Raw genomic sequence first — 17,840 nt, forward strand, 5'->3', positions numbered from 1 at the left:
TTTAGCTGACGGCCGTATTGGCATTTTTTTCACCCTCTTTAAAACGTCTTGTCCTGGGCCTCCACGTTGCGGAGAACGGTACAAAGGTGGAGGGAACATCGTGTCCACGAGATCTCTGTATAGTTTTTTCTTGGTAACGGTAGACAGGTATTGCTGTGAAAAACGTACGTTCAACATCTTATATGAACATACCACTTCACGTAGGTAACCAGTCACTGCTCCTGGCAAATTGTGAACAGTCGAAACAATGAATCCTGGAAGTTGTCTACACAGCCGTACCTGTATCACTGTCCGGAGAAAAGGATCGTTTTGATCCCGTAAAAACACAAAGCGTGAGACGACTTGTCGCAGAAACAAATGAGCTAAACCAAGCCCACCTTTCTTGACCGGGAGGAACAAGTTCATTCGACTCATCTTCTCCCAGGTGGAGGCCCAAATGAAAATGGCGAAAACACGGTGAACTTTTTGTACGCTTACCCTCGCAGCACACAAAACATTCATAACGTACCATATCTTAGAAACTAAAAAAAGGTTGCAAACAGTGGCTCTAGAAAACATTGACAATTGTTTTCCTCTCCACCCGTCAGCCTTTTCCTTTGCTTTCGACACTTGATCTAGCCAGTACGATTCAGGTTCACGGTAATTTCCGAGAGGCACACCCAAGTATTGGGTTGGTAACGTCGACCACTTCAGTCGATAAAAGGTCTCCGGCGTGTCTTCCCAACTACCATGCCAGAAGCCGTAACTCTTATCCCAGTTTATCTGGGCTGCAGTTGAGTCACAAAATTTTTCAACCACAGTCGTTGCCTCCTTAATGCTCGCTTTGGTTGTGCAGAAAATCGCGATATCGTCGGCATATGCCAAAATTTTAACGTGTGCTGCCTGCAGCCGATAGCCTGCTATGCGCTCGTTATTTCTGATCGCCAAACAGAGTGGTTCGAGATAAGCAGCAAATAGAAGGGGCGACAGCGGGCATCCTTGCCGCACCGACGAGAGCACGGGAAAGCTATCGGTGAGCTCCCCATTAACAATGATGCGCGTTAAGCATTCTCTGTACGCCATCATGACGCCTTCCGTTATGACTTTGCCAACGTTCGCATGTTCCAGCATGGAGAACAAAGCCTTGTGCGAGACGAGGTCGAAAGCCTTTGCCAAATCGATCTGCATCATCGCGACGTGATCGCCAATCACATCGCAGCACTCAAGCACACTTCGAGCCGTGTGTACATTCGTTGCAATGCTGCGGCCTTTAATGCCACAAGTCTGGTGCGGCCCTACCAATGTCTTAATTACACTTTGCAGTCGTTTGGCCAAAGCTTTCGTGAATATTTTATAGTCGACATTGGCTAGAGTTATCGGACGATATGACCCTGGCAACAAAAGTTTTTCCTCGTCATCACTCTTCGGAATTAGCACGATATGCGAGGTTGTGAATGACAAGGGCAATCTTTTTCGCTCATACGCTTCGCTGATAACTTCGTGAAGAACAGGGGCCAATGCAGACTTGAAGGTTTTATAGAAAGCGGCCCCCAAGCCATCTGGCCCAGGTGCTTTACCGATGGTTAACTCGTCTATTGCGCACTCTATCTCACTCAGGCTAATTGGCAGTTCCAGCCGTGTCCTGACTTCTTCATCGAGCTTTGGCATCAGCGAGAGAAATTCATTCTGGTAGTTACATTTAGGATTCCGCGGATGAGCTAAAATATCTTTAAAGTGATCGGCGATCCCTTGCTTGATGTCATTTTTGTCGGATGTAATGTGATTGCCTTTAGCTAGCTGGCGGATTTCTTTCCGACAAGCGTACTTTTTCTCGTCTGATAAAGCTCGTTTCGTTGGAGTTTCTGCCGCCCACAACTTCTCAGACCTTGATCTCACAAGTGCTGCTCTGTATTTTTCTGTATCTATCTTTTCTAGTTCAGTTCTCACTTCCTTTAATTCGTTAACATACACACCAGGCTCGACACTTTCCATGCTAATAAAAAATTGCAGTTGCTGGCGAAGCTTTGTTTCTGCTTGTTTCAGGTTGTGTCGAATGACACTGCTTCTTTCAATGGCCATTGTTTTTACTTTCTGTTTAAATTCTTCCCATTGAATGGCAAAGCTTAATGGCTTGGCTGAAGTCAGGTTTTCTAGTTCCTTCGCTACAGCATCGACAAAAGGATCGTCATTCAACAACTGCGCATTCATTTTCCAGAGATCCCAGTTAAAGGGCCGATTGCTCTGTCCTTTCCCGAACGTGGCAGTTACCAAGCAGTGATAACTGTATGCTACTGCTTGCACATCATATTCGCAACAGAAGGGCACTAGTTCGGCTGACACGTATAATCTATCTAATCGAGCGTGGCTGTCACGTTGGAAGTGGGTAAAACGCGGCCGAGTACCGCCTGCAAAAACACTACCCACATCTTCCAGGTCATAATCATGCACCACTGCGTTAAGAAATTCGGCACTCTTATCACGAACGCGTGAACATTTTGCTCGGTCTTCAGCATAGCAAACACAGTTAAAATCACCCAGCAGTATTACGACCTTGGAACAGTTTACGTACGCTTCAAGACGCTCAAAGAAAGATCGACGGTCCGTTTCAATATTCGGCGCATAGATACAAATAGCACGGTAATCCACATCCTCAAAACAGAAATCAGCCACTAAGAGGCGCCCAGTTTCACACGAAAACACTGACTGCATACAAATGCCAAAATTATTTCTTAGGAATATAGCGCAGCCGCCTGATCCACCAACCGCATGACAAACGCACACGTCAAAGTGCGCTCTAAAATTGGACACCATTCTGTCGGTTAGCTCTTGGCTCTCAATTTTCGTTTCTTGGATTCCTACTATATGTAAGTCATTATCCAAGAGCAGACGACTTAGCTGACATTGCCGTCTTCTTGCACTGAGCCCTCGTACATTTAACGTTGCTACACGTAGCATTCCTTCGAAATTAACCGCCATGACTACACGGTAGAATGGTGCCCATCACAATTACACAAGTATGAGCGCTCATGAAGGTGCGCCGGCAACCACGTGGAATGCCTCTAAAGGAGACGCCGCTCGACCTTCCGGAAAGGGCACTCAAGTGCAACTTGAGCCCCCCTTCCTGGCAAGGTTCTGAAAAACTAGCGCTCAGGATGACGGCCATTGCACTCACCAACCCCCCAACCCCATTCGAACTAGACAGCACGGAATTACGGAGGCGGTTTACCCGCCTGCCGTGGATCGACCGTAACGTTCGGCCGAAGCTTCAAGGTCGACCTCCTTATACCTGTCGCTTTGGGCGGTGGCTCGTCGCCGCCGCTGCCGTCCTGTTTCGCCGTCCGGCTAACGGTCTGGTTGTGGGGCCGTTTTCCCGTCGGTTGGGTAGTTGGGCCGGTAAGGGTGTCCATGCCTTCAGGTTCAACGAGGGAGGAGGTCACCTCCGCATCAGGTGGGGTTTTCTCTTCAGCATTCGGCATGGCCGCGGTGCCCTCTGCAGTCGCTTGTTGGTGTCCTGTGAAGACAGCCTGAGCGACTTGTTTCTCCTCCTGTTCAAGCCGCACCGCCGGCTTTGCCACGACGTCAGCTGCTTCACCCGCCGCGGTCGACGTGTCCTCCATGTCCGCCTCGTCCATGAGTAGGGCGGAGTTGTCCTCATTGCCCACGGGTCCGGTGACGCTAGCGTACGTGCGCTCGCACTGGCTGTCCTCATGACCGAAGCGTCGGCAGGCACCACACCGTGGAATGCGGCACTCTCGACGAATGTGGCCCGTGCCGCGGCAGCGTAGGCAGAGAGGAGCTCTGCCCGGCACAACCACGAGAGCCAGTTCCCCGGCGACGCTCACCTGATGCGGAAGGTCGTCGAGCTTTACGCCCGGCTTCAACTTCAGCGTAACCAGCCTTGTTGTTAAGTTCTTATCAGTCACGCCGTGAACCCGCCAGCGCTCGCGGACTACGTCGGTGACCTTTCCAAACGGCGCGAAGGCAAAACGTACGTCCTCGTCAGGAACGCTGGGCAGCAGCCAATGCACTTTCAGGCGTACGTCCTGGTTGGCGGGGTCGATGACGAGACACCGGCCCTTCTTGACCTGCAGCTCTCCAACGCTGACGATCTTTTTCACCGCGTCGCTGTCCTTGAAGGTGATGGCCCACACATGGCTCATACGGTAGGCCCCGAGAGCAGCCACTTCCGGCAGGAGCGATAACTGGGCGAGCGCGTCGCGAAAATCTTCCACCCGGTATGGGCGGGCCCTGATATCACAGTGTAGAAAAATGGTATTCAAAACAAAACGCCCTGTTGGCAGACTAGGCAAAACAACTTGATACTCGTCGTCCGAGGCAGAAATCCTGGTACCGCGGCCCGTCTGGGCCGCTGAAGCCGCTCCTACGGAGCCCATGATTTACACGTCCGTCACGCTCGGTGGCCGGAAGTGGAATCCAGCTTGGTATGGCCGATGGCAGGGATGCTATGTTTACGACTGAACCTGTATCGTGCTATGTGCATTCGCAACGTATTGCTACAGCACGCACGCGGCACTGTCTTTCCGTTGACAGTACAGGCACACGTCGTGTACGTGGATTGCTCCGTTTGTTGTGGTTAGTCGCTGCCGAGTCGAGCTCGCAATAAAACAAGAGGACGAGCGCAACGATGTGCGTCCGCTGCAGCCCACGTTTGGCGCTAGTAATGAGCCAAGTTATTGATTGTCACTGAGCTGGATACGGGTGTAATAGGTAAACGGTTAGCAGTTTGTGCGACTAAATTTTGCACCATTACTTATACCGGTTACCACCGTCACTGCGCGTACAATCGCCTAGCGGCTTGCATATTGTTTTTGCACTTCGACGTTGGCTCTACCAGTAGGCTGCGCCAGTTGAACGTAACCGTAAATAAAACCACCCACACGTGAGTGTAAAAAAAAGAAAAAAAAATAAGTCACAGAAGCACGCAATAAAAAAAAAAAGCAAAAAGAAGGGTGCCATCAGCACTCGGTGTTCCCAGGTGGTCTCCCTCCCAAGTACTGACCGAGCCCAATACTGCTTAGCTTCGGGGATCGGACGAGAACCGGCGTATTCAGCATGGTATGAACGATGGCAGGGATGCTATGTTTACGACTGCACCTGTATCGTGCTATGTGCATTCGCAACGTATTGCTACAGCACGCACGCGGCACTGTCTTTCCGTTGACAGTACAGGCACACGTCGTGTACGTGGATTGCTCCGTTTGTTGTGGTTAGTCGCTGCCGAGTCGAGCTCGCAATAAAACAAGAGGACGAGCGCAACGATGTGCGTCCGCTGCAGCCCACGTTTGGCGCTAGTAATGAGCCAAGTTATTGATTGTCACTGAGCTGGATACGGGTGTAATAGGTAAACGGTTAGCAGTTTGTGCGACTAAATTTTGCACCATTGCTTATACCGGTTACCACCGTCACTGCGCGTACAATCGCCTAGCGGCTTGCATATTGTTTTTGCACTTCGACGTTGGCTCTACCAGTAGGCTGCGCCAGTTGAACGTAACAGTAAATAAAACCACCCACACGTGAGTGTAAAAAAAAGAAAAAAAATAAGTCACAGAAGCACGCAATAAAAAAAAAAAGCAAAATGAAGGGTGCCATCAGCACTCGGTGTTGCCAGGTGGTCTCCCTCCCAAGTACTGACCGAGCCCAATGCTGCTTAGCTTCGGGGATCGGACGAGAACCGGCGTATTCAGCATGGTATGGCCAATGGCAGGGATGCTATGTTTACGACTGCACCTGTATCGTGCTATGTGCATTCGCAACGTATTGCTACAGCACGCACGCGGCACTGTCTTTCCGTTGACAGTACAGGCACACGTCGTGTACGTGGATTGCTCCGTTTGTTGTGGTTAGTCGCTGCCGAGTCGAGCTCGCAATAAAACAAGAGGACGAGCGCAACGATGTGCGTCCGCTGCAGCCCACGTTTGGCGCTAGTAATGAGCCAAGTTATTGATTGTCACTGAGCTGGATACGGGTGTAATAGGTAAACGGTTAGCAGTTTGTGCGACTAAATTTTGCACCATTACTTATACCGGTTACCACCGTCACTGCGCGTACAATCGCCTAGCGGCTTGCATATTGTTTTTGCACTTCGACGTTGGCTCTACCAGTAGGCTGCGCCAGTTGAACGTAACAGTAAATAAAACCACCCACATGTGAGTGTAAAAAAAAAGAAAAAAAAGAAGTCACAGAAGCACGCAATAAAAAAAAAAGCAAAAAGAAGGGTGCCATCAGCACTCGGTGTTCCCAGGTGGTCTCCCTCCCAAGTACTGACCGAGCCCAATGCTGCTTAGCTTCGGGGATCGGACGAGAACCGGCGTATTCAGCATGGTATGGCCGATGGCAGGGATGCTATGTTTACGACTGCACCTGTATCGTGCTATGTGCATTCGCAACGTATTGCTACAGCACGCACGCGGCACTGTCTTTCCGTTGACAGTACAGGCACACGTCGTGTACGTGGATTGCTCCGTTTGTTGTGGTTAGTCGCTGCCGAGTCGAGCTCGCAATAAAACAAGAGGACGAGCGCAACGATGTGCGTCTGCTGCAGCCCACGTTTGGCGCTAGTAATGAGCCAAGTTATTGATTGTCACTGAGCTGGATACGGGTGTAATAGGTAAACGGTTAGCAGTTTGTGCGACTAAATTTTGCACCATTACTTATACCGGTTACCACCGTCACTGCGCGTACAATCGCCTAGCGGCTTGCATATTGTTTTTGCACTTCGACGTTGGCTCTACCAGTAGGCTGCGCCAGTTGAACGTAACAGTAAATAAAACCAACCACACGTGAGTGTAAAAACAAGAAAAAAAAATAAGTCACAGAAGCACGCAATAAAAAAAAAAGCAAAAAGAAGGGTGCCATCAGCACTCGGTGTTCCCAGGTGGTCTCCCTCCCAAGTACTGACCGAGCCCAATGCTGCTTAGCTTCGGGGATCGGACGAGAACCGGCGTATTCAGCATGGTATGGCCGATTTTTTTTTTTTTATTTATTACCGGTTTTTTCGCAGAACGTGCAGTTTCCACACATTACAGTATCACAATTGCAATACAAACAAAAAGGAAAGAAAAGAGTCACACCATACAACAAAGCCGTCTGTCCCTATTGGACAGGCGTTGTCAACTTAAAATTCCTTCATGGCTGTCAGAGGTTCTAGCCTCCACAGCCATTCCGGAACACATTGTTGCATTTTCTGTATTTCTATGAATCGCGACATACATTCTCTGAAATAAACGCGAGCGGGCCTAGCGTCAGGATCACAATAGTACCCTGCCATACGAGCCCGCCATATACAGTGGAGAGCGTTTAACATAATGAAATCATATGGAACCCCGTCATCATCCTTAATTGTCAGATACCTTATCCCTTGGGGGTCCACCGGTAACTCTTTTTTCAGGGTTGGCTTTAAGACGTCCCAGAAAAAGAAGCCCTGCCAACATTCCAAGAAAACGTGATCTATGGTTTCCTGCTTTTTGCAGATCAATCAATGCGTTCCCCATGGTACGATACAACCTCGCTCTTCCATGAAAGTCTTCACTGAGAGCGTACCGGTGTGAAGCTTAAAAAAAAACGTTTTTACCCCTGGTGGCACCTCCATGCGTTTTACGCGTTTAAGTACATCAAGTCCTGGCCCTCCACTGTAAATGGCTCTGTATAACGGCACTGGGAAAACAATGTCGCACACATCTTTATACAATCTTTTCCTTTTAACATCGCAAAGGTAATCCATTGAAAATCGAACAGAAAGAAATCTTACGCTGTCGGCCACTTCCTTAAAGAAGCCACGAAGTGATCCGGTAACGCATGCCGTACTAACGACATGTGCCGGCAAAGCACCGCTCAACCTGAGCTGGCATACTGTGCGCAGAAAGGATGGCGCACATCGCGAAAAAACAAGAATCGGTTTACTAGTTGTCTAACAAAAAGATGAACCAAACCCACACCCCCGTCTTTCACTCTTCTAAACAAATTTGTTCGGCTGCACCTTTCCCATGTTGACCCCCAGATGAAAACAGCAAACACTCTGTGCAGCCTTTGCACATTTGCTCTCGAGCAATACAACGCTTGCATGACATAATATAACTTCGTGACAAAACACATATTACAGACTGTCGCCCTTGCAAAAATTGACAGCTTCACATCCTTCCATCTGTCCGCCTTTTCTTTCATTTCATTGGCTTGGCTCCTCCAATATTCATCGCTACTATTGTAGCTATTGAGAGGAACGCCCAGATACCTCGTCGGCGTTTTTACCCAGTTGAGGTTCGCGAAGTTGTCCGGTGCAGACTCCCATTTCCCGTGCCACAGGCCTAGGGATTTGCCCCAATTTATTCTACTACCCGTGACATCACAGAAATGTTTCACTGCCGATGCTGTTTCCGTTACACTTGGTTTGTCTGTGCAACACACTGCAATGTCATCTGCATATGCGAGCAGCTTCACCTCTGTCGCTGCTAATCTGAAACCACGTATTTTGTCATTTCCGTTAATTACTACACACATTGCTTCTATGTATATGACAAATAACAGCGGACTGAGGGGACAGCCTTGGCGTACTGAACGCATGATGTTAATGGGGGCCCCCAGACACTTATTGACAATTAATCTTGTTGTGCAATTCTGGTACGCCAAGGCCACGCCCTCCCTGATCATGGAACCGACATTAACATGATCCAAGATGGCAAACAAAATAACGTGAGCGACACAATCGAACGCTTTCTCCAAATCGAGCTGAAGAACTGCAACGCCACCATCGGTGACGTCACAGCACTCGAGCACGCTCCGCATCTGATGGATGTTCGAAAAAATGGACCGCCCCTTGATGCCGCAAGTTTGGTGGTCTCCAACAATTTCCTTGATGACGCCTTGAAGTCTCGCAGCTAAAATCTTCATAAAGATCTTGTAATCAATGTTTGTTAGTGATATCGGTCTATAGGATGACACGAATCTGAGTTTGTCTGTTTGATCACTCTTAGGGATTAGTATTGTGTGCGCTTTTCCAAAAGATGGGGGCAATAATTTCTTCTTGTACGCGTCATTGAATACGTCTGCTAACAATGGGGCCAGTTCTCTTTTGAAAGCCTTATATAACCCCGCACACAGTCCATCAGGCCCAGGCGACTTGCCCGAGTTCAAATCGCCGATTGCCTTTTCAACTTCGTTCTCGGTAATGTTGCCTTCCAATCGTTCTTTAGCGTCATCTCCCAGTCTCGGCATCCGCTGAAGAAAATCGGCTTTGAAACTCTCTACATTCGCTGCCTTAAATGCAAAGAGCGACTGGTAGTACTGACAGAAGGCGCGTCCTATGCTTTCGTTGTCGTCAACAAGAACCCCGTTCATTAAAATCTTATCCACATGGTTTCGCCGTCCGTGCGCCTTCTCGAGTCCAAGCGCCCTTTTTGTGGGCGTCTCCCCCGCCGCTAATACATCTGCTCGTGCTCGCACGATGGCACCTTGATAACGTTCTTTATCGAACTGTTCAAGCTTTTCCTTGACGCTCCGCAGATCGTCTTTGTACAGACCAGGCTCTCTGCACTCCAGCGTTATCAGCTGCTGAAGTAGTGTTCGCAAAGCCTTTTCTTTATATTCCTTCTCAAATTTGAGGCAGCTTGACCTTTCTAAGGCTTTCATTTTAACTTTTTGTTTGAAACATTCCCACTTTTCAGCTATTGTTTCAGCTTCATCTTTGCGTATTTCATCAATGGCATTCCGTACTGCCTTTACAAAAGATTCATCATTTAATAACGAGGCATTCATTTTCCACATCTCCCAATTAAACGCATGTTTCCGTTTCCCTATACCGACATTACATATTACGAGACAATTATCTGAGAACGATACGGGTACTACAGAATAACCGTGGCATCTTGGAATGGTATTCAGCGAAATGTAGATTCGGTCCAACCGCGCATGGCTACTGCCCTGAAAACGTGTGAGTGTCACGTCACGCCCCCCTTCCAGACAATCAAAAACGTCATCTAGTTCATTTTCACTAATTAGTTTTGACAAGACTTCACTGCTTCTGTCACGCACACCGGCATTATTGGCTCTGTCACTAGCGCTCATTACACAATTAAAGTCTCCTAAGAGCATAACGCGCTTATCGCATCGAACATACTGCGAAAGGTTCAAAAAGAAACGGGCACGCTCTTCTACTGAATTGGGCGCATATACGCATATGACACGGTACTGAAACTCGCACAAAACAATATCGCAAAAAACAATCCTTCCAGATTGACAAGAAAAGGTACTTTGAATCTGCAGTCCGGGCAGTTTCTTCACAAAAAGAATGCACCCCCCAGCCGTGCCAAACGCATGGCTTACCACCGCAAAATACCTAGACGTGAAACGGCGCACCATGCTCCCGGTCTCCTCCTCCCCGTCAACCTTAGTTTCCTGGACGGCTAGTACGTCGACGTCGTGATCAGTAACCAACCGTAGGACTTGACTTTGCCTACGACTAGCCGCCAACCCTCTCACGTTTAAAGTGGCAATATTAAGGGACGGTATCTGAGCCATGTTGAGCTAAAGAGAAAAGTAGGCCCAGAGCATGGTGCTTACCGTTCACGACTAGCCCTCGGCTAGCCGCCTCCGGGACCTCCCGGTTTCCCGGCGTTGTTTGTGGGCGGCACTTTGTCCGCAGGCTTTCTCTCAGGTGGGACATTCGGCTTTGGTTTTAAGCTCGTGCGCCTCCCAAGAGGTGTCTTTGTCGGCGGCCCTTCGCTGGTGCTGGTCGCGCCGTCGTTGCGGTCCTTAGTCTGGTCATGGGGGCGCTTGACTGGCGCACCAAGAGTCGAAGTCCGGTCGCCGTCGAGGACGGCCTCCTCCTGCTGCATTGCCGTCGCATCGTTGTCGGGCGGGTCCTCACTACTGCTCCGCGTAGGCTGGCCCTCAGCGGTCGCGCCCTGCACCGTCCCACTCGGCTTCACGGTAGTTTCAGCCACCTTGCTGACCACGCCCAAAGCCGTCGTCCCACTGGCTGTCGCTGTCGAGACCGTGTCTAGCGTTCCTTTAGCAGCGTCCTCCGCTTCGGCCACGTCCATGACGTGCTCTTCCGCAACTTCACTAGCTACTGGGCCTGTTACGGTGGCATAAGATCTTACGCAGTCCTCGTCGACGTGGCCGAAACGTCTGCATAAGGTACATCGGGGGACTCTGCACTCACGGCGGACGTGTCCCGTGCCGTGGCAGCGCAGGCACTGCATCGGTCGACCGGGCACGACGACCAAGGCCAACTCTCCGCCGATGCGTATCTGATGTGGCAGGTCCTCCACTTTCATGCCGCTTTTCAATTTGAGAATGACGGTCCTGGTGGTTGAGGTCTTCGTTGTCATGCCTTCGACGCGCCATCGCTCCCGGCTCACCTCCTCCACCTTGCCGAAAGCCGCGAATGCCGTCCGAACGTCCTCGTCGGCCACGCCGTACAGCAGCCAGTGAAGCCTTAGCTTCACCTGCTGATCCTGCGGGTCAACGATGACGCACCGTCGTCCCTTCACTTGGAGTTCCTTGAGGTCCAGAAGCCTTTTTGTGGCACTCGCATCACTGAAGGTCACTGCCCAGACGTGGTTGATCTGGTACGCCCCTATGCATACCACATCACGCAGCAAGCCCGTCGGCAGAAGGGCGTCCCGGAAATCTTCCACCTTGTACGGTCTCGCACGTACATCACCGTGCAAAAAGACGGTATTAATCACCAATTGACCTTTGGGCAGTTGCGGCAAAATAAAGGCATAATCCTTGTCGTCGTTTAGCCTGTTTCCGCGGCCTAAAGTGGCCGCTGTCGCTGCTCCACTGGAGCCCATGACTCTGCTGACCGCTCAGCTCGGCTGCCGGAAGCAGAATGTGCATGGTATGGCCGATGGCAGGGATGCTATGTTTACGACTGCACCTGTATCGTGCTATGTGCATTCGCAACGTATTGCTACAGCACGCACGCGGCACTGTCTTTCCGTTGACAGTACAGGCACACGTCGTGTACGTGGATTGCTCCGTTTGTTGTGGTTAGTCGCTGCCGAGTCGAGCTCGCAATAAAACAAGAGGACGAGCGCAACGATGTGCGTCCGCTGCAGCCCACGTTTGGCGCTAGTAATGAGCCAAGTTATTGATTGTCACTGAGCTGGATACGGGTGTAATAGGTAAACGGTTAGCAGTTTGTGCGACTAAATTTTGCACCATTACTTATACCGGTTACCACCGTCACTGCGCGTACAATCGCCTAGCGGCTTGCATATTGTTTTTGCACTTCGACGTTGGCTCTACCAGTAGGCTGCGCCAGTTGAACGTAACAGTAAATAAAACCACCCACACGTGACTGTAAAAAAAAGAAAAAAAAATAAGTCACAGAAGCACGCAATAAAAAAAAAGCAAAAAGAAGGGTGCCATCAGCACTCGGTGTTCCCAGGTGGTCTCCCTCCCAAGTACTGACCGAGCCCAATGCTGCTTAGCTTCGGGGATCGGACGAGAACCGGCGTATTCAGCATGGTATGGCCGATGGCAGGGATGCTATGTTTACGACTGCACCTGTATCGTGCTATGTGCATTCGCAACGTATTGCTACAGCACGCACGCGGCACTGTCTTTCCGTTCACAGTACAGGCACACGTCGTGTACGTGGATTGCTCCGTTTGTTGTGGTTAGTCGCTGCGGAGTCGAGCTCGCAATAAAACAAGAGGACGAGCGCAACGATGTGCGTCCGCTGCAGCCCACGTTTGGCGCTAGTAATGAGCCAAGTTATTGATTGTCACTGAGCTGGATACGGGTGTAATAGCTAAACGGTTAGCAGTTTGTGCGACTAAATTTTGCACCATTACTTATACCGGTTACCACCGTCACTGCGCGTACAATCGCCTAGCGGCTTGCATATTGTTTTTGCACTTCGACGTTGGCTCTACCAGTAGGCTGCGCCAGTTGAACGTAACAGTAAATAAAACCACCCACACGTGAGTGTAAAAAAAAAGAAAAAAAAATAAGTCACAGAAGCACGCAATAAAAAAAAAAAGCAAAAAGAAGGGTGCCATCAGCACTCGGTGTTCCCAGGTGGTCTCCCTCCCAAGTACAGACCGAGCCCAATGCTGCTTAGCTTCGGGGATAGGACGAGAACCGGCGTATTCAGCATGGTATGGCCGATGGCAGGGATGCTATGTTTACGACTGCACCTGTATCGTGCTATGTGCATTCGCAACGTATTGCGACAGCACGCACGCGGCACTGTCTTTCCGTTGACAGTACAGGCACACGTCGTGTACGTGGATTGCTCCGTTTGTTGTGGTTAGTCGCTGCCGAGTCGAGCTCGCAATAAAACAAGAGGACGAGCGCAACGATGTGCGTCCGCTGCAGCCCACGTTTGGCGCTAGTAATGAGCCAAGTTATTGATTGTCACTGAGCTGGATACGGGCGTAATAGGTAAACGGTTAGCAGTTTGTGCGACTAAATTTTGCACCATTACTTATACCGGTTACCACCGTCACTGCGCGTACAATCGCCTAGCGACTTGCATATTGTTTTTGCACTTCGACGTTGGCTCTACCAGTAGGCTGAGCCAGTTGAACGTAACAGTAAATAAAACCACCCACCCGTGAGTGTAAAAAAAAGAAAAAAAAATAAGTCACAGAAGCACGCAATAAAAAAAAAAGCAAAAAGAAGGGTGCCATCAGCACTCGGTGTTCCCAGGTGGTCTCCCTCCCAAGTACTGACCGAGCCCAATGCTGCTTAGCTTCGGGGATCGGACGAGAACCGGCGTATTCAGCATGGTATGGCCGATGGCAAGGATGCTGTGTTTACGACTGCACCTGTATCGTGCTATGTGCATTCGCAACGTATTGCTACAGCACGCACGCGGCACTGTCTTTCCGTTGACAGTACAGGCACACGTCGTGTACGTGGATTGCTCCGTTTGTTGTGGTTAGTCGCTGCCGAGTCGAGCTCGCAATAAAACAAGAGGACGAGCGCAACGATGTGAGTCCGCTGCAGCCCACGTTTGGCGCTAGTAATGAGCCAAGTTATTGATTGTCACTGAGCTGGATACGGGTGTAATAGGTAAACGGTTAGCAGTTTGTGCGACTAAATTTTGCACCATTACTTATACCGGTTACCACCGTCACTGCGCGTACAATCGCCTAGCGGCTTGCATATTGTTTTTGCACTTCGACGTTGGCTCTACCAGTAGGCTGCGCCAGTTGAACGTAACAGTAAATAAAACCACCCACACGTGAGTGTAAAAAAAAGAAAAAAAACTAAGTCACAGAAGCACGCAATAAAAAAAAAAGCAAAAAGAAGGGTCCCATCAGCACTCGGTGTTCCCAGGTGGTCTCCCTCCCAAGTACTGACCGAGCCCAATGCTGCTTAGCTTCGGGGATCAGACGAGAACCGGCGTATTCAGCATGGTATGGCCGATGGCAGGGATGCTATGTTTACGACTGCACCTGTATCGTGCTATGTGCATTCGCAACGTATTGCTACAGCACGCACGCGGCACTGTCTTTCCGTTGACAGTACAGGCACACGTCGTGTACGTGGATTGCTCCGTTTGTTGTGGTTAGTCGCTGCCGAGTCGAGCTCGCAATAAAACAAGAGGACGAGCGCAACGATGTGCGTCCGCTGCAGCCCACGTTTGGCGCTAGTAATGAGCCAAGTTATTGATTGTCACTGAGCTGGATACGGGTGTAATAGGTAAACGGTTAGCAGTTTGTGCGACTAAATTTTGCACCATTACTTATACCGGTTACCACCGTCACTGCGCGTACAATCGCCTAGCGGCTTGCATATTGTTTTTGCACTTCGACGTTGGCTCTACCAGTAGGCTGCGCCAGTTGCACGTAACAGTAAATAAAACCACCCACACGTGAGTGTAAAAAAAAGAAAAAAAAAATAAGTCACAGAAGCACGCAATAAAAAAAAAAGCAAAAAGAAGGGTGCCATCAGCACTCGGTGTTCCCAGGTGGTCTCCCTCCCAAGTACTGACCGAGCCCAATGCTGCTTAGCTTCGGGGATCGGACGAGAACCGGCGTATTCAGCATGGTATGGCCGATGGCAGGGATGCTATGTTTACGACTGCACCTGTATCGTGCTATGTGCATTCGCAACGTATTGCTACAGCACGCACGCGGCACTGTCTTTCCGTTGACAGTACAGGCACACGTCGTGTACGTGGATTGCTCCGTTTGTTGTGGTTAGTCGCTGCCGAGTCGAGCTCGCAATAAAACAAGAGGACGAGCGCAACGATGTGCGTCCGCTGCAGCCCACGTTTGGCGCTAGTAATGAGCCAAGTTATTGATTGTCACTGAGCTGGATACGGGTGTAATAGGTAAACGGTTAGCAGTTTGTGCGACTAAATTTTGCACCATTACTTATACCGGTTACCACCGTCACTGCGCGTACAATCGCCTAGCGACTTGCATATTGTTTTTGCACTTCGACGTTGGCTCTACCAGTAGGCTGCGCCAGTTGAACGTAACAGTAAATAAAACCACCCACCCGTGAGTGTAAAAAAAAGAAAAAAAAATAAGTCACAGAAGCACGCAATAAAAAAAAAAGCAAAAAGAAGGGTGCCATCAGCACTCGGTGTTCCCAGGTGGTCTCCCTCCCAAGTACTGACCGAGCCCAATGCTGCTCAGCTTCGGGGATCGGACGAGAACCGGCGTATTCAGCATGGTATGGCCGATGGCAGGGATGCTATGTTTACGACTGCACCTGTATCGTGCTATGTGCATTCGCAACGTATTGCTACAGCACGCACGCGGCACTGTCTTTCCGTTGACAGTACAGGCACACGTCGTGTACGTGGATTGCTCCGTTTGTTGTGGTTAGTCGCTGCCGAGTCGAGCTCGCAATAAAACAAGAGGACGAGCGCAACGATGTGCGTCCGCTGCAGCCCACGTTTGGCGCTAGTAATGAGCCAAGTTATTGATTGTCACTGAGCTGGATACGGGTGTAATAGGTAAACGGTTAGCAGTTTGTGCGACTAAATTTTGCACCATTACTTATACCGGTTACCACCGTCACTGCGCGTACAATCGCCTAGCGGCTTGCATATTGTTTTTGCACTTCGACGTTGGCTCTACCAGTAGGCTGCGCCAGTTGAACGTAACAGTAAATAAAACCACCCACACGTGAGTGTAAAAAAAAGAAAAAAAAAATAAGTCACAGAAGCACGCAATAAAAAAAAAAGCAAAAAGAAGGGTGCCATCAGCACTCGGTGTTCCCAGGTGGTCTCCCTCCCAAGTACTGACCGAGCCCAATGCTGCTTAGCTTCGGGGATCGGACGAGAACCGGCGTATTCAGCATGGTATGGCCGATGGCAGGGATGCTATGTTTACGACTGCACCTGTATCGTGCTATGTGCATTCGCAACGTATTGCTACAGCACGCACGCGGCACTGTCTTTCCGTTGACAGTACAGGCACACGTCGTGTACGTGGATTGCTCCGTTTGTTGTGGTTAGTCGCTGCCGAGTCGAGCTCGCAATAAAACAAGAGGACGAGCGCAACGATGTGCGTCCGCTGCAGCCCACGTTTGGCGCTAGTAATGAGCCAAGTTATTGATTGTCACTGAGCTGGATACGGGTGTAATAGGTAAACGGTTAGCAGTTTGTGCGACTAAATTTTGCACCATTACTTATACCGGTTACCACCGTCACTGCGCGTACAATCGCCTAGCGGCTTGCATATTGTTTTTGCACTTCGACGTTGGCTCTACCAGTAGGCTGCGCCAGTTGAACGTAACAGTAAATAAAACCACCCACACGTGAGTGTAAAAAAAAGAAAAAAAAATAAGTCACAGAAGCACGCAATAAAAAAAAAAGCAAAAAGAAGGGTCCCATCAGCACTCGGTGTTCCCAGGTGGTCTCCCTCCCAAGTACTGACCGAGCCCAATGCTGCTTAGCTTCGGGGATCGGACGAGAACCGGCGTATTCAGCATGGTATGGCCGATGGCAGGGATGCTATGTTTACGACTGCACCTGTATCGTGCTATGTGCATTCGCAACGTATTGCTACAGCACGCACGCGGCACTGTCTTTCCGTTGACAGTACAGGCACACGTCGGGTACGTGGATTGCTCCGTTTGTTGTGGTTAGTCGCTGCCGAGTCGAGCTCGCAATAAAACAAGAGGACGAGCGCAACGATGTGCGTCCGTTGCAGCCCACGTTTGGCGCTAGTAATGAGCCAAGTTATTGATTGTCACTGAGCTGGATACGGGTGTAATAGGTAAACGGTTAGCAGTTTGTGCGACTAAATTTTGCACCATTACTTATACCGGTTACCACCGTCACTGCGCGTACAATCGCCTAGCGGCTTGCATATTGTTTTTGCACTTCGACGTTGGCTCTACCAGTAGGCTGCGCCAGTTGAACGTAACAGTAAATAAAACCTCCCACACGTGAGTGTAAAAAAAAGAAAAAAAAATAAGTCACAGAAGCACGCAATAAAAAAAAAAGCAAAATGAAGGGTGCCATCAGCACTCGGTGTTCCCAGGTGGTCTCCCTCCCAAGTACTGACCGAGCCCAATGCTGCTTAGCTTCGGGGATCGGACGAGAACCGGCGTATTCAGCATGGTATGGCCGATGGCAGGGATGCTATGTTTACGACTGCACCTGTATCGTGCTATGTGCATTCGCAACGTATTGCTACAGCACGCACGCGGCACTGTCTTTCCGTTGACAGTACAGGCACACGTCGGGTACGTGGATTGCTCCGATTGTTGTGGTTAGTCGCTGCCGAGTCGAGCTCGCAATAAAACAAGAGGACGAGCGCAACGATGTGCGTCCGCTGCAGCCCACGTTTGGCGCTAGTAATGAGCCAAGTTATTGATTGTCACTGAGCTGGATACGGGTGTAATAGGTAAACGGTTAGCAG

The 17,840-nt window shown here is 49.9% G+C and overlaps 6 non-coding genes and 7 pseudogenes across 6 annotated transcripts; all 13 read right to left on the reverse strand.

Moving 5' to 3' along the window:
• Positions 1–4,950: 4,950 nt before the first annotated feature.
• Positions 4,951–5,069, reverse strand: LOC126532948 (5S ribosomal RNA; annotated as a pseudogene).
• A 514-nt stretch (positions 5,070–5,583) lies between these two features.
• On the reverse strand, positions 5,584–5,702 carry LOC126532959 (5S ribosomal RNA; annotated as a pseudogene).
• Positions 5,703–6,216: 514 nt separating this feature from the next.
• On the reverse strand, positions 6,217–6,335 carry LOC126532748 (5S ribosomal RNA). The gene has a single exon (XR_007599845.1). It is a non-coding gene; the product is annotated as a 5S ribosomal RNA (ribosomal RNA).
• Positions 6,336–6,849: 514 nt separating this feature from the next.
• On the reverse strand, positions 6,850–6,968 carry LOC126533014 (5S ribosomal RNA; annotated as a pseudogene).
• Positions 6,969–12,366: 5,398 nt separating this feature from the next.
• On the reverse strand, positions 12,367–12,485 carry LOC126532737 (5S ribosomal RNA). Its single transcript, XR_007599844.1, has one exon. It is a non-coding gene; the product is annotated as a 5S ribosomal RNA (ribosomal RNA).
• A 516-nt stretch (positions 12,486–13,001) lies between these two features.
• On the reverse strand, positions 13,002–13,120 carry LOC126533022 (5S ribosomal RNA; annotated as a pseudogene).
• Positions 13,121–13,634: 514 nt separating this feature from the next.
• Positions 13,635–13,753, reverse strand: LOC126532726 (5S ribosomal RNA). The gene has a single exon (XR_007599843.1). It is a non-coding gene; the product is annotated as a 5S ribosomal RNA (ribosomal RNA).
• Positions 13,754–14,267: 514 nt separating this feature from the next.
• On the reverse strand, positions 14,268–14,386 carry LOC126532804 (5S ribosomal RNA; annotated as a pseudogene).
• Positions 14,387–14,901: 515 nt separating this feature from the next.
• On the reverse strand, positions 14,902–15,020 carry LOC126532715 (5S ribosomal RNA). The gene has a single exon (XR_007599842.1). It is a non-coding gene; the product is annotated as a 5S ribosomal RNA (ribosomal RNA).
• A 514-nt stretch (positions 15,021–15,534) lies between these two features.
• LOC126532815 (5S ribosomal RNA) lies at positions 15,535–15,653 on the reverse strand (annotated as a pseudogene).
• A 515-nt stretch (positions 15,654–16,168) lies between these two features.
• LOC126532704 (5S ribosomal RNA) lies at positions 16,169–16,287 on the reverse strand. Its single transcript, XR_007599841.1, has one exon. It is a non-coding gene; the product is annotated as a 5S ribosomal RNA (ribosomal RNA).
• Positions 16,288–16,801: 514 nt separating this feature from the next.
• LOC126532781 (5S ribosomal RNA) lies at positions 16,802–16,920 on the reverse strand (annotated as a pseudogene).
• A 514-nt stretch (positions 16,921–17,434) lies between these two features.
• Positions 17,435–17,553, reverse strand: LOC126532693 (5S ribosomal RNA). The gene has a single exon (XR_007599840.1). It is a non-coding gene; the product is annotated as a 5S ribosomal RNA (ribosomal RNA).
• Between the last annotated feature and the right edge of the window lie 287 nt (positions 17,554–17,840).

Source organism: Dermacentor andersoni, chromosome 4 (assembly GCF_023375885.2).
Source record: "Dermacentor andersoni chromosome 4, qqDerAnde1_hic_scaffold, whole genome shotgun sequence".
Taxonomy (NCBI): domain Eukaryota; kingdom Metazoa; phylum Arthropoda; class Arachnida; order Ixodida; family Ixodidae; genus Dermacentor; species Dermacentor andersoni.